This window comes from Ambystoma mexicanum, chromosome 6p (assembly GCF_040938575.1).
Source record: "Ambystoma mexicanum isolate Mex_15411 chromosome 6p, UKY_AmexF1_1, whole genome shotgun sequence".
NCBI lineage: Eukaryota > Metazoa > Chordata > Amphibia > Caudata > Ambystomatidae > Ambystoma > Ambystoma mexicanum.
In genome coordinates, this window is record NC_090935.1 from 857,552,236 (window position 1) to 857,564,549 (window position 12,314).

The following is a 12,314-nucleotide window of genomic DNA, read 5'->3' on the forward strand; positions in this document are numbered from 1 at the left end:
TGGGAGACATGAGTGGGGGCCTGGTGGGGGCTGCCCCACAGTGCTGGGGGGTGGGGGTGGGTGGGAGACATGAGTGGGGGCCTGGCGGAGGCTGCCCCTGGTGGCTGGGGGGTGGGGGTGGTGGGAGACATGAGTGGGGGCCTGGTGGAGGGTGCCCCTGCACTGCTGGGGTGTGGGGGTGCAGGGGGACATGAGTGGATGCCTGGTGGAGGGTGCCCCTGGATGCTGGGGGGTGGGGGTGGTGGGAGACATGGGTGGGAGCCTGGTGGGGGCTGCCCCTGCACTGCTGTGGGGTGGGGGTGGGTGGGAGACATGTGTGGGGGCCTGGTGGGGGCTGCCCATGGTGGCTGGGGGGTGGGGGTGGTGGTAGACATGGGTGGGAGCCTGGTGGAGGGTGCCCCGCACTGCTGGGGGGGTGGGGGTGGGTGGGAGATATGAGTGGGGGCCTGGCGGAGGCTGCCCATGGTGGGTGGGGGGTGGGGGTGGTGGGAGACATGGGTGGGGGCCTGGTGGAGGGTGCCCCACACTGCTGGGGGGGTGGGGGTGGTGGGAGACATGAGTGGGGGCCTGGTGGGGGCTGCCCATGGTGGCTGGGGGGTGGTAGACACGGGTGGGAGCCTGGTGGAGGGTGCCCCTGCACTGGTGGGGGTGGGGGTGGGTGGGAGACATGGGTGGGGGCCTGGTGGGGGCTGCCCATGGTGGCTGGGGGGTGGGGGTGGTGGGAGACATGGGTGGGGGCCTGGTGGAGGCTGCCCCACAGTGCTGGGGGGTGGGGGTGGTGGTAGACATGGGTGGGAGCCTGGTGGAGGGTGCCCCACACTGCTGGGGGGGTGGGGGTGGGTGGGAGACATGAGTGGGGGCCTGGCGGAGGCTGCCCATGGTGGCTGGGGGGTGGGGGTGGTGGGAGACATGGGTGGGGGCCTGGTGGAGGGTGCCACACAGTGCTGGGGGGTGGGGTTGGTGGTAGACATGGGTGGGAGCCTGGTGGAGGGTGCCCCACACTGCTGGGGGGGTGGGGGTGGGTGGGAGACATGAGTGGGGGCCTGGCGGAGGCCGCCCATGGTGGCTGGGGGGTGGGTGTGGTGGGAGACATGGGTGGGGGCCTGGTGGAGGGTGCCCCACAGTGCTGGGGGGTGGGGGTGGGTGGGAGACATGAGTGGGGGCCTGGCGGAGGCTGCCCATGGTGGGTGGGGGTGGGGGTGGTGTGAGACATGGGTGGGGGCCTGGATGAGGGTGCCCCGCACTGCTGGGGGGTGGGGGTGGTGGGAGACATGAGTGGGGGCCTGGTGGAGGCTGCCCCACAGTGCTGGGGGGTGGGGGTGGGTGGGAGACATGAGTGGGGGCCTGGCGGAGGCTGCCCCTGGTGGCTGGGGGGTGGGGGTGGTGGGAGACATGAGTGGGGGCCTGGTGGAGGGTGCCCCTGCACTGCTGGAGGGTGGGGGTGCAGGGGGACATGAGTGGGTGCCTGGTGGAGGGTGCCCCTGGATGCTGGGGGGTGGGGGTGGTGGGAGACATGGGTGGGAGCCTGGTGGGGGCTGCCCCTGCACTGCTGGGGGGTGGGGGTGGGTGGGAGACATGAGTGGGGGCCTGGTGGGGGCTACCCATGGTGGCTGGGGGGTGGGGGTGGTGGTAGACATGGGTGGGAGCCTGGTGGAGGGTGCCCCACACTGCTGGGGCGGTGGGTGGGTGGGAGACATGAGTGGGGGCCTGGCGGAGGCTGCCCATGGTGGCTGGGGGGTGGGGGTGGTGGGAGACATGGGTTGGAGCCTGGTGGAGGGTGCCCCTGCACTGCTGGAGGGTGGGGGTGGGTGGGAGACATGAGTGGGGGCCTGGTGGGGGCTGCCCATAGTGGCTGGGGGGTGGGGGTGGTGGGAGACATGAGTGGGGGCCTGGTGGAGGCTGCCCCATAGTGCTGGGGGTGGGGGTGGGTGGGAGACATGAGTGGGGGCCTGGCGGAGGCTGCCCCTGGTGGCTTGGGGTGGGGGTGGTGGTAGACATGAGTGGGGGCCTGGTGGAGGGTTCCCCTGCACTGCTGGGGTGTGGGGGTGCAGGGGGACATGAGTGGGTGCCTGGTGGAGGGTGCCCCTGGATGCTGGGGGGTGGGGTGGTGGGAGACATGGGTGGGAGCCTGGTGGGGGCTGCCCCTGCACTGCTGGGGGTTGGGGGTGGGTGGGAGACATGAGTGGGGGCCTGGTGGGGGCTGCCCATGGTGGCTGGGGGGTGGGGGTGGTGGTAGACATGGGTGGGAGCCTGGTGGAGGGTGCCCCACACTGCTGGGGGGGTGGGGGTGGGTGGGAGACATGAGTGGGGGCCTGGCGGAGGCTGCCCATGGTGGGTTGGGGGTGGGGGTGGTGGGAGACATGGGTGGGGGCCTGGTGGAGGGTGCCCCACACTGCTGGGGGGGTGGGGGTGGTGGGAGACATGAGTGGGGGCCTGGTGGGGGCTGCCCATGGTGGCTGGGGGGTGGGGGGTGGTAGACACGGGTGGGAGCCTGGTGGAGGGTGCCCCTGCACTGCTGGGGGGTGGGGGTGGGTGGGAGACATGAGTGGGGGCCTGGTGGGGGCTGCCCATGGTGGCTGGGGGTGGTGGGAGACATGAGTGGGGGCCTGGTGGAGGCTGCCCAACAGTGCTGGGGGGTGGGGGTGGGTGGGAGACATGAGTGGGGGCCTGGCGGAGGCTGCCCATGGTGGGTGGGGGTGGTGGGAGACATGGGTGGGGGCCTGGTGGAGGGTGCCCCGCACTGCTGGGGGGGTGGGGGTGGTGGGAGACATGAGTGGGGGCCTGGCGGAGGCTGCCCATGGTGGCTGGGGGTGGGGGTGGTGGGAGACATGGGTGGGGGCCTGGTGGAGGCTGCCCCACAGTGCTGGGGGGTGGGGGTGGTGGTAGACATGGGTGGGAGCCTGGTGGAGGGTGCCCCACACTGTTGGGGGGGTGGGGGTGGGTGGGAGACATGAGTGGGGGCCTGGCGGAGGCTGCCCATGGTGGCTGGGGGGTGGGGGTGGTGGGAGACATGGGTGGGGGCCTGGTGGAGGGTGCCCCACACTGCTGGGGGGGTGGGGGTGGTGGGAGACATGAGTGGGGGCCTGGCGGAGGCTGCCCATGGTGGCTGGGGGGTGGGGGTGGTGGGAGACATGGGTGGGGGCCTGGTGGAGGGTGCCCCTGCACTGCTGGGGGGTGGGGGTGGTGGGAGACATGAGTGGGGGCCTGGTGGAGGGTGCCCCTGGATGCCGGGGGGTGGGGGCGGGTGGGAGACATGGGTGGGAGCCTGGTGGGGGCTGCCCCTGCACTGCTGGAGGGGTGTGGGTGGGTGGGAGACATGAGTGGGGGCCTGGTGGGGGCTGCCCATGGTGGCTGGGGGGTGGGGGTGGTGGTAGACATGGGTGGGAGCCTGGTGGAGGGTGCCCCACACTGCTGGGGGGGTGGGGGTGGGTGGGAGACATGAGTGGGGGCCTGGCGGAGGCTGCCCATGGTGGCTGGGGGGTGGGGGTGGTGGGAGACATGGGTGGGGCCTGGTGGAGGGTGCCCCACACTGCTGGGGGGGTGGGGGTTGTGGGAGACATGAGTGGGGGCCTGGCGGGGGCTGCCCATGGTGGGTGGGGGGTGGGGGTGGTGGGAGACATGGGTGGGGCCTGGTGGAGGGTGCCCCACAGTGCTGGGGGGTGGGGGTGGTGGTAGACATGGGTGAGGGCCTGGTGGAGGGTGCCTCACACTGCTGGGGGGGTGGGGGTGGTGGGAGACATGAGTGGGGGCCTGGCGGAGGCTGCCCATGGTGGGTGGGGGGTGGGGGTGGTGGTAGACATGGGTGGGAGCCTGGTTGGGGCTGCCCATGGTGGCTGGGGGGTGGGGGTGATAGGGGACATGAGTGGGGGCCTGGTGGAGGCTGCCCCACACTGCTGGGGGGGTGGGGGGTGGGAGACATGAGCAGGTGTGCAGGGTAGTCCCCTGTTTTGTGGGCTGCCTGCAGGGGCCGTGGAGGGTTTACAGGAAACACCTGTGAGGACCCACCCAGCCTAATCGCGTGTGTAACTTCCCACGCACCCCTGTAATACACGTACCCAGCCAAATCGCGTGTGATAATTCCCGCGCACCCCTGTAATACACGTACCCAGTCAAATCGCTTGTGATTATTCCCGCGCACCCCTGTAATACACGTACCCAGCCAAATCGCGTGTGACAATTCCCGCGTACCCCTGTAATACACGTACCCTGGCTAATCGCGTGTAAAACTTCACACGTACCCCTGTCATACACGTACCCAGCCAAATCGCGTGTGATCATTCCCGCGTACCCCTGTAATACACGTACCCTGGCTAATCGCGTGTAAAACTTCACGCGTACCCCTGTCATACACGTACCCTGGCTAATCGCATGTAATACTTCCCGCGTACCCCTGATATGAACGTTACCCGCTTTGCGTTCCTTGTTTGGCAGCCCTGTAAACTGGTCCAGGGTTGGCGCAGCCCTTTGCGATGATTTAGCGATTTTGATGGCTTTTCCTTGCGCGAGGGCGTTCTTGGGGGCGTTACTGGCGCTGCTGCAGGGTCGCTGCGATACTCTGCGCCACGGCTGGTTTGGGAGCCTGAAATCCATGAATATGCTGTGCGCGGAAATCGGTTTTGGCGCACGCGCCTGGCGCAGACAATCGCACGCGGACACACTGCGCCAGCCGCTTGCGACACTTTTCTGCGAAATTCTATGAATTACCCTGTTAATGTATTGTGCATTTATTAGGCACTTATACAACAAGTAAATGTGACTCAAAGCGCATATTCGATTTTGGCTTATACTTGTTTCACCTAATGTAATGCAAAAAGTTATTTTATTTGATACAATTTGCCTCTTGAGTACTGTGTTAGTTTTATTTGCTGTAACAACCATGGGAGGTGCAGGGTCTTGTGGGATGTAAGGCTGCAGGACATTGAGCAATGTGAAACAATAAGTGTGTGAGCAGTAAAAGATGGGAAATGTGGAGTTATGCGGCACAGTGAAAGAAGAGAGATAATAGAGAAGGTTGGACAGTTCGGACACAAGACAGCATGAGACAGTGCGCTTTGGCACCTTGAAGCATTCTTGTGCAAGATGGAATTACCAAGAAAATACTTCAGACCCAATAACTGGACAGGAGAAAATACTGCTTTAATCTCAAGAAGCAAAGCAGGGTGAATAAACACTCATCAATTTGACTCATGTAAGATCACCTATCTTTTCATTCAGTTCTAGCTTTTATAATACAAGATGCGTCATCTATGAAGTCATCCTATGTGAGAACTTCAAAAACATAACGAGGGGTGAGATTGGATTAGAGGATCATCTCTACATATAGAAAATGTGAGTGTTAGTCCCTCATCTATGGTCTCTTTTCTGTGAGACACACACTGAGCTACTTCTAATCGCATGGTATAAGGTAATCATCACAGCAGAAAATGTGGCAGCTGACTAATATTTTGCAACATTGTACGAAAAGGCACATGGCAGGGCATTTTAATTGGTTGGCAACCCAAATTCAACCTTGGACATTCAGCTTGTTAGCAGCACGTACAAGGAAACAAAACCAAGGCGGTTGGAGATACGTCAGATCTTCCTTTATTTCCCAATTAGGCCACCGTCTTTCATCGGTAGGTCTCATGCCAGTGTCTTCTGTTTGAACATTGACCTTACCAGTCTGCACGGTCTTGAAACATCTGAGGGAGTGTAGGTACACTTCTATCTTAACTCCAGGCCTAATGAAAAGCAAGACCATGAATTTGTTCATATCAACAGTGCTTTTAACCTTATCTGATTCAGCTTCTGCTGGGGGCAGTTCTCCTTTTGGCCTTTAGAGACTTACTCACTCTATCCCATATTGACTTTACGCCTGTTAATAATCTAATATTTGGCATCAGTAAATGTTTGTGTTCCTCCTAATCTTTAGAAAATATATCCTTGCACATGGTTTGCTCATATACTCCCTTAGTGATTTTTCTTCATCTGTCGAAATAGCATCCTTGGTTCAAAGCCATTGTACTCCCTTATTTCTCAACGAAAACAGCTTCTTCATCGTCTTTCCATATTAAAAATCTGGGCTCACATTTTGCTGTAACTGGGTCGAATGACATGAACCGTCGTCCATCTTGTTTGATGGTAGTCCTAAACGTTGAATATATACCTCTCCTAAGCAAGCTTCTGTGCATTCTTTGTCCCTTGCGTTTCAGCATATTTACAGTTATTGACCAGAGGGGGTCACTTCATTCTTCTTTGTATTTGCAAATACTGCATCATGGAGTACATGGTTCTCTTTCTGCATTGGTTACATCATTATTCTTAAGTATTTTGATATTGTTTCAGCATAGGGTTAGATATCTTCTTTCAGACATTCTTTTGCTGTCATAATACTTTGTTTAACGTACATCCATATCACCCATCAGTTTATTCATGACTGCTTTTTGTGAACTCAGCAAGGAACATCCTTCTTGGTAGGTTTCCTCCATTGTTTCAAAGTGAGGGTATCTTCTGAATGGCTGCCCGAGTGCATATGTTTTTATACAGTCAATGTGGTATGGACATGTGGCATACACTTGTGCATGGGTTCCCAATTATAGCTCCTCATCTGTCACTCCAAATGGGTGGAGGTGAGGGGGCATTGACTCGGGAGAATGTGTCCATTTGCTCCTCTACATTCCCACCTCTGATCGCATTCTCGATCAGACTCTTCGCTTTTTCTTCTGCAATTTGTGCTTCATCTTTAATTATCCCATCACATTTTCTTTTCTTTGGAACCCATATTTTTGTCGGCCCTCACAGGGTCATCCACACTCCAGGTCCTCAATCAACAATCTCCTCCTGGTGCAAGAAATATCCATCGTCCCACATATTTGCTCCATTCTTCGGGATAATGTAACTTTGTTCCTGGAGGCGCAAGAGAACTCTTCTTTATTTTTCTCAGGTACCTTCTTCTCTGTGCATCTGTTCCAATAGCCTTTTTGGCTGTATTCTGGCATTGTAACAAGATGATCCTTCTGAGACAGAATCCCAACATTATTAATAGTAATATTGCTCAAAGTAGTATAAAAGCATTTGCCAACCAGGATGGAATCCATCCAATCAATGATGAAAACCAATAATCTCCTGCTGTTTTATCAGTTTCATCTTCCATCTGTGTATGCAAGGTTATCATTATCATAATTGCCTCTGCCAATGTCCCATTTTCTTCCTCATGAGCAGGTGTAAATGTGCAGCAAGAAGGTCTGACCTTGGTGCACACGTCTCCTTCCATTGCTGTTATCTGATCCAGAACATACCTGTTCTGCAGAGTCATCAGCCTGATGGCTCTCAATTCTTCCTTTATTCCATTGAATGCTTTTATTGCTGCATTGGTCGTCTGCAAAAGCTCCCATCTTGTAATCTGGAGCCACTTGTCATTCACTGCCGTTTGAAGTCCTGGTATGAATATATACGTCATTATCATAGCGGTTTTGCTAAATAGTTTGTACTCATCTGGAATATCGTCGTAAGCCTCTGTGGACTTTGATGGGAAGTAATTCTCTTTGTTTTTAATCAATGAAGATGAAGTGATCTCTTCCTTCTGTTACATTCTTTCATGTTTAGGAACTCTTCAATATGGAGGTCACTTTGGGGGATCACTAGTGCTGGGACATGTGCATTCGCTATGGGACACACTCCTCCCCAATCCTTAGGCAACTGCATGTAGGCTCTGGGTCCACAAGCACAATATCGATCCAATAGAACTGCAGTTCCTCCATTCATTCATGTACTTCAATTACTTCTCCACATCCTTTATTTTTTCCAACATCGACCTTACCATCATTCTTGAAGCAGGTTGTCGCATTCTTCAGTTGCAATATATGCACTGGTCCTGTTTTGTTCTCAACCCACGTTAGTAGTCTTGCATGCTTGGCCCATGATTCTAGGCCTTCATCATTTACATTCTGCACTTTGCAAATTCCTTCTTTATTCAGTAATGGTGCAGGGCATGATATTAAGCAATCTTCCCATCCAGTGCTGGTTGCTATGTGCCCATACACCAACAGCTGTGTTCTTTCCCAGAATCCTGGCTCTGCCAATCTTTCAGTCATGTCAGAGCAAGTGATTCTCTTCATATCAACAACTTGTATCTTCTCTCCAAATTGTGATGGATACATACATTTTTTGTTTGTCCACCCCAATCCACTCTCCATCCTTTTTGTCTTCACATATGTTTCTTTGTATGGAAAAGTGTGTCTTGATCGCCATCTTCTCTTCAAATTGGCCTCTTGTAGTGCAGGCTGCCAAATGACTGAGACATTTTGTATCATGTGTTGACTTTTCTCTTGCAATAATTGTTCTTGCCGCATTCATGGCACACAGTATTAAGTAACAGACATAGCAACCTTCTTCTGATGTTCTCTCTCCCACCTCTATCAATCTCCCACCTCTTTCATGTGCTGATACCATAAATTATTTTCCAAATGAGCCGATTTGTCTAAATATGAGTTATACCTTCATTATCTTCTGCAGCAACTCTTTTCCTCAGGAAAAGGGATTTTTGATATCAGAATTTAAAGGGGCTCTTGGTGTCTTAGGAATAATTTGACTGGTAGGGGATGACTTATTTCCTACTTTCTCACTGCTTACAATATTTGTGAATGCCAATGTTACAAGGAGAATGGTCAAAATCAGAATACCACAAAATTACACAAATTATTCTGCGTTTGGTACATCTTTTTCTTGGAGCTACAGCTCTCATCTCTTGAAACATTTCCATTGTCACTACTTTATTTTTGCTATTTGTCCGTTTTTATCATTTTAATTATAAGTCATAGATTTATAGCAAGAACTGTAAAATGATTGGCAAAACAATTCTTAAAAAATGAAGCCATTTTTTTGATCCCCGAAAAATGTCACTGTATTCGTATTCCTTCTTATTAACGCTGGATACGACTGAAGTTTGTAAGAGAAAACAGAAATAAGAATGTGTGGACAATTGGCAAGATAAAAGCTCAAATATTGGTTTGCCTCTTTGATTATTACATAGTTTTCTCTATTCCAGTTCTAGAGAAGATATGTTAATATTATTGCAGCTGAATTAATTCATTAGTCAATTCTAATCTAAAAGTATTTTGTTTTCTTCATCCAAATTTTTCATCATTGATCTTGTCATCTTTTGCTGTTCTTCTCTTGCCTCGCTGTGGACACTTGCTTCACTGGAAATGCTTGCTTTGCTGTGGACACTTGCTTAGCTGGAAATGCTTACGGGTGCAGGAGAGGTCAATGTTGTGTCACTTTTATATGGTTTGACATTGTGGATGGGGATTCAAGCCCTTCTTCCTTTTAATTTAACAGCATTAGCATTTATATCCACAACGTCACATGGGCCTTCAAATCGAGGGCTACTCCAGGTGCGTACAAATTTGTGTACTAACACTTGGTCCCCTATATATGCTGGCAATGTTTTTAATGCATTTCCCAAATTGTTAGGCAAATTGTCCTCTTTGTTTACATTTGACCCATCCTGTTGACGCTCGATCTGTTGAGAAATAAAATAAATACTTTGAGTCATCATTTTTAAATAATCATGCATTTCGTCACCTAGTGCCCTTGCTACACTGTGGGTGTCTGTATTTGCTCTTGTCAGGGTGCGGGGTGAGAGGAATCTTCATTCAGTGTCCAGTCACCAACTCATGGGGCGTTAAATGGTGATCTGAACCAGGTTGATTCCTCAGTGCATATAATGCAGGAGGTAGGCAATGTAGCCATCCTTTCTTTAGTGTTAACTTTAACTTTGTGATCCTTTCCTTCAAAAGTCCATTTAATCGTTCACATATACCCTGTTATCTTTCGGGTAATAGGGGGAAGCAAACTTATGTTTAATGCTTCATAGTGAGACTATATTTTCAAAGAGTTCATTCACAAAATGAGGTCCATTGTCGAATCGCAAAACTTTGCACACTCCCCATCTTGGAAAGACCTTGCAAACTAAAAACTTTGCAGCACATGCAGCATCAGGATGCGTGCACGGTCCTGCTTAAATCCATCTAGATAAGGGACAAACTACAACTATCATGTATCGATAGCCATTGGATACAGCTGCAACATATCAACATAATCTATGTACAAATGTTGGAAGGGCCATTAGGTCTGGGATTACTCCTCTCACCATTCGCAGGGTGTGCCCTGCTTTACATTTTTGGTACACAATACAATTTGCAATGAACTGTGCCACATGCTAACTGAGGTTTGGTATGAACCTGTCTTCTGCTATGGTAGCAGCTAGACTCTCTCGAGTCACAATGCTACTCTCAATAAAGCTAGAGGCATAACTGGTGATTTCCTGTGCTATCCTGCTTCCAAATAGCCTAAGTGGGGGATAAAGGACACCACGCATTTTCCATAACTCCTTTTCTTCCTGTGATGCTCGTCCTTGTATCTCAATTAACTGTTGTAAAGACTGGAGGGGAGTGTCTGTACTCTGGCTCTCTATATGGTAGAGGAGAGGCACAGAGGACCCCAGGCAAGATTCTCTATTGTTGGTAGGAATGGACGAGCAATCAAGGCCTAGCTTCTCAGGAGGTGATGCAGGCTGGTTCTTAAGTGCAGTGTAGTCGCCAAGCCCCCACAAAGGAATGTCCACACACTGTATTAGTTAAAACACAATCTTTAACAATTAAGGTTCAAGGTTATATACACAATCACAATAACTCACTTTGTGCTCTGTTAATCGACAATAGCAAATATATACAGTTCGAAGTGGTACCACAATTATTATCAGATTTCATTAAAGTGCATCAACTGTACTCTGGTCAAATGTCACACAAATCACTTAAGAAAGGTAACCATCAATAGACATAGGAGGAAAGTAGTTGGTTAGAACAATTTACAGAATACTGGCCCCTACCACTAGACACAGTTCTGTGTGGAGATCCCCCCACCTGGGCAACCTGTAAAATAAAGATATATAACAAGCCCAGTCCATATATTGTTCAATTAGTCTTATTCCCTTCTAAAATGTTTCTACCACCCCCATGTACCTGGAATAGCAGAGTTCGACGACTGGTCGTCAATGGATCCTTGTTGAGCGGCTCCCTTTAAAGCATGAGCCATGGATCATTGAGATCCCTCGGAGAAAGTGAACTTGACGGCGAGGCAGCAGTTTTGGTCCCGGCGGTGCTCATCGATGATGGATCGAAGACATCCTGCAAGGAAGGGGCGTGCAGGGCACCTCGATGTTGATAGTTCAGGGCCGCAAACAGTTTGGGAAGAACTGTGACACAGCAAGGGCGTGGAGTTGCCTGGTGTCTCTATGGTGTTTGGGTAGCGGGAAACCCACCGGCAGATGCTCCTCTGCTCGTCAATGGCCTGGCCTTCTCTGGCGGGATAAGGCAGTCGGCGGAACGGACGAGCGCATCCGGGAATCAAAAGTGTCTTAATCAATGGAGCGTTGCGGCTCCGGTCGTCTCTGGCATGGCATCAAGCGGTCCCCGCTTCTGGGCAACATGGCTTCAACGGGCCTCCAGCGGTTGTAGCAAACCTGCGAACCCTGGTCAACGACGGTGGACGGAATGTCCGGTGCTTATCTTCATTCTCCTTGGTGGTCCCCGTCTCCGGTTGGCAGCCTGTCGAGGGTCTGATTTCCAGGGAGCTTCGGCAAAGGTTAGCAGTGCTTGATGGTCACTCAGAGCATGGGAAGAGGGCGCCTAACCTCTCTTGGATCAGTCTTGACGTCACAGCGGCTTTCAGATTGCGGTGAAGGGAACAGCGGTCAACCTTCATCTTCGGTCTCGGCTTCGAGAATCAGCGTCAGTTTCAATATCAGTTTCAACTCCAGCTTCTGAACGAATTCTAGCAGTGAGAGGCCCCCAGATATATTAGTTGATCTCCCGTTCATTCTGCTGAGTCACACAACTAATCACTCAGAAGGGCATTCAGCAGTCAGTCAGCCAATCAGGCATACAGTGCATTCAGGCTATTCTCCTCCCTCCCAGACACTCACAACAAGGAATGTGTATTGGGAAAAGTACCCAGCCATTCAACACTACACACTGCATTTATACCAGTTTCAAGCAGGGCTGTCTCAGTCATTGTGTCAAACACCAGATACTAGACATTCACAACACATTCACAACACAAAGTGTATATTGGTCACACACACCATTCACCCAGGTCCCACCCACAGGGTGTACCCACAACATACAGCCACTGGGAAGGCTCCAGCCAGTCTGGCCTGGACTTCACAACAACACCATATATGGAAATTCCACCCAACAGCCAGTCATGGGGAGCCAGTCAGGGGGAAGGGACAGAGTAATGGCTTCCCAGGTCTTTGGGAAAACAAGGTAACA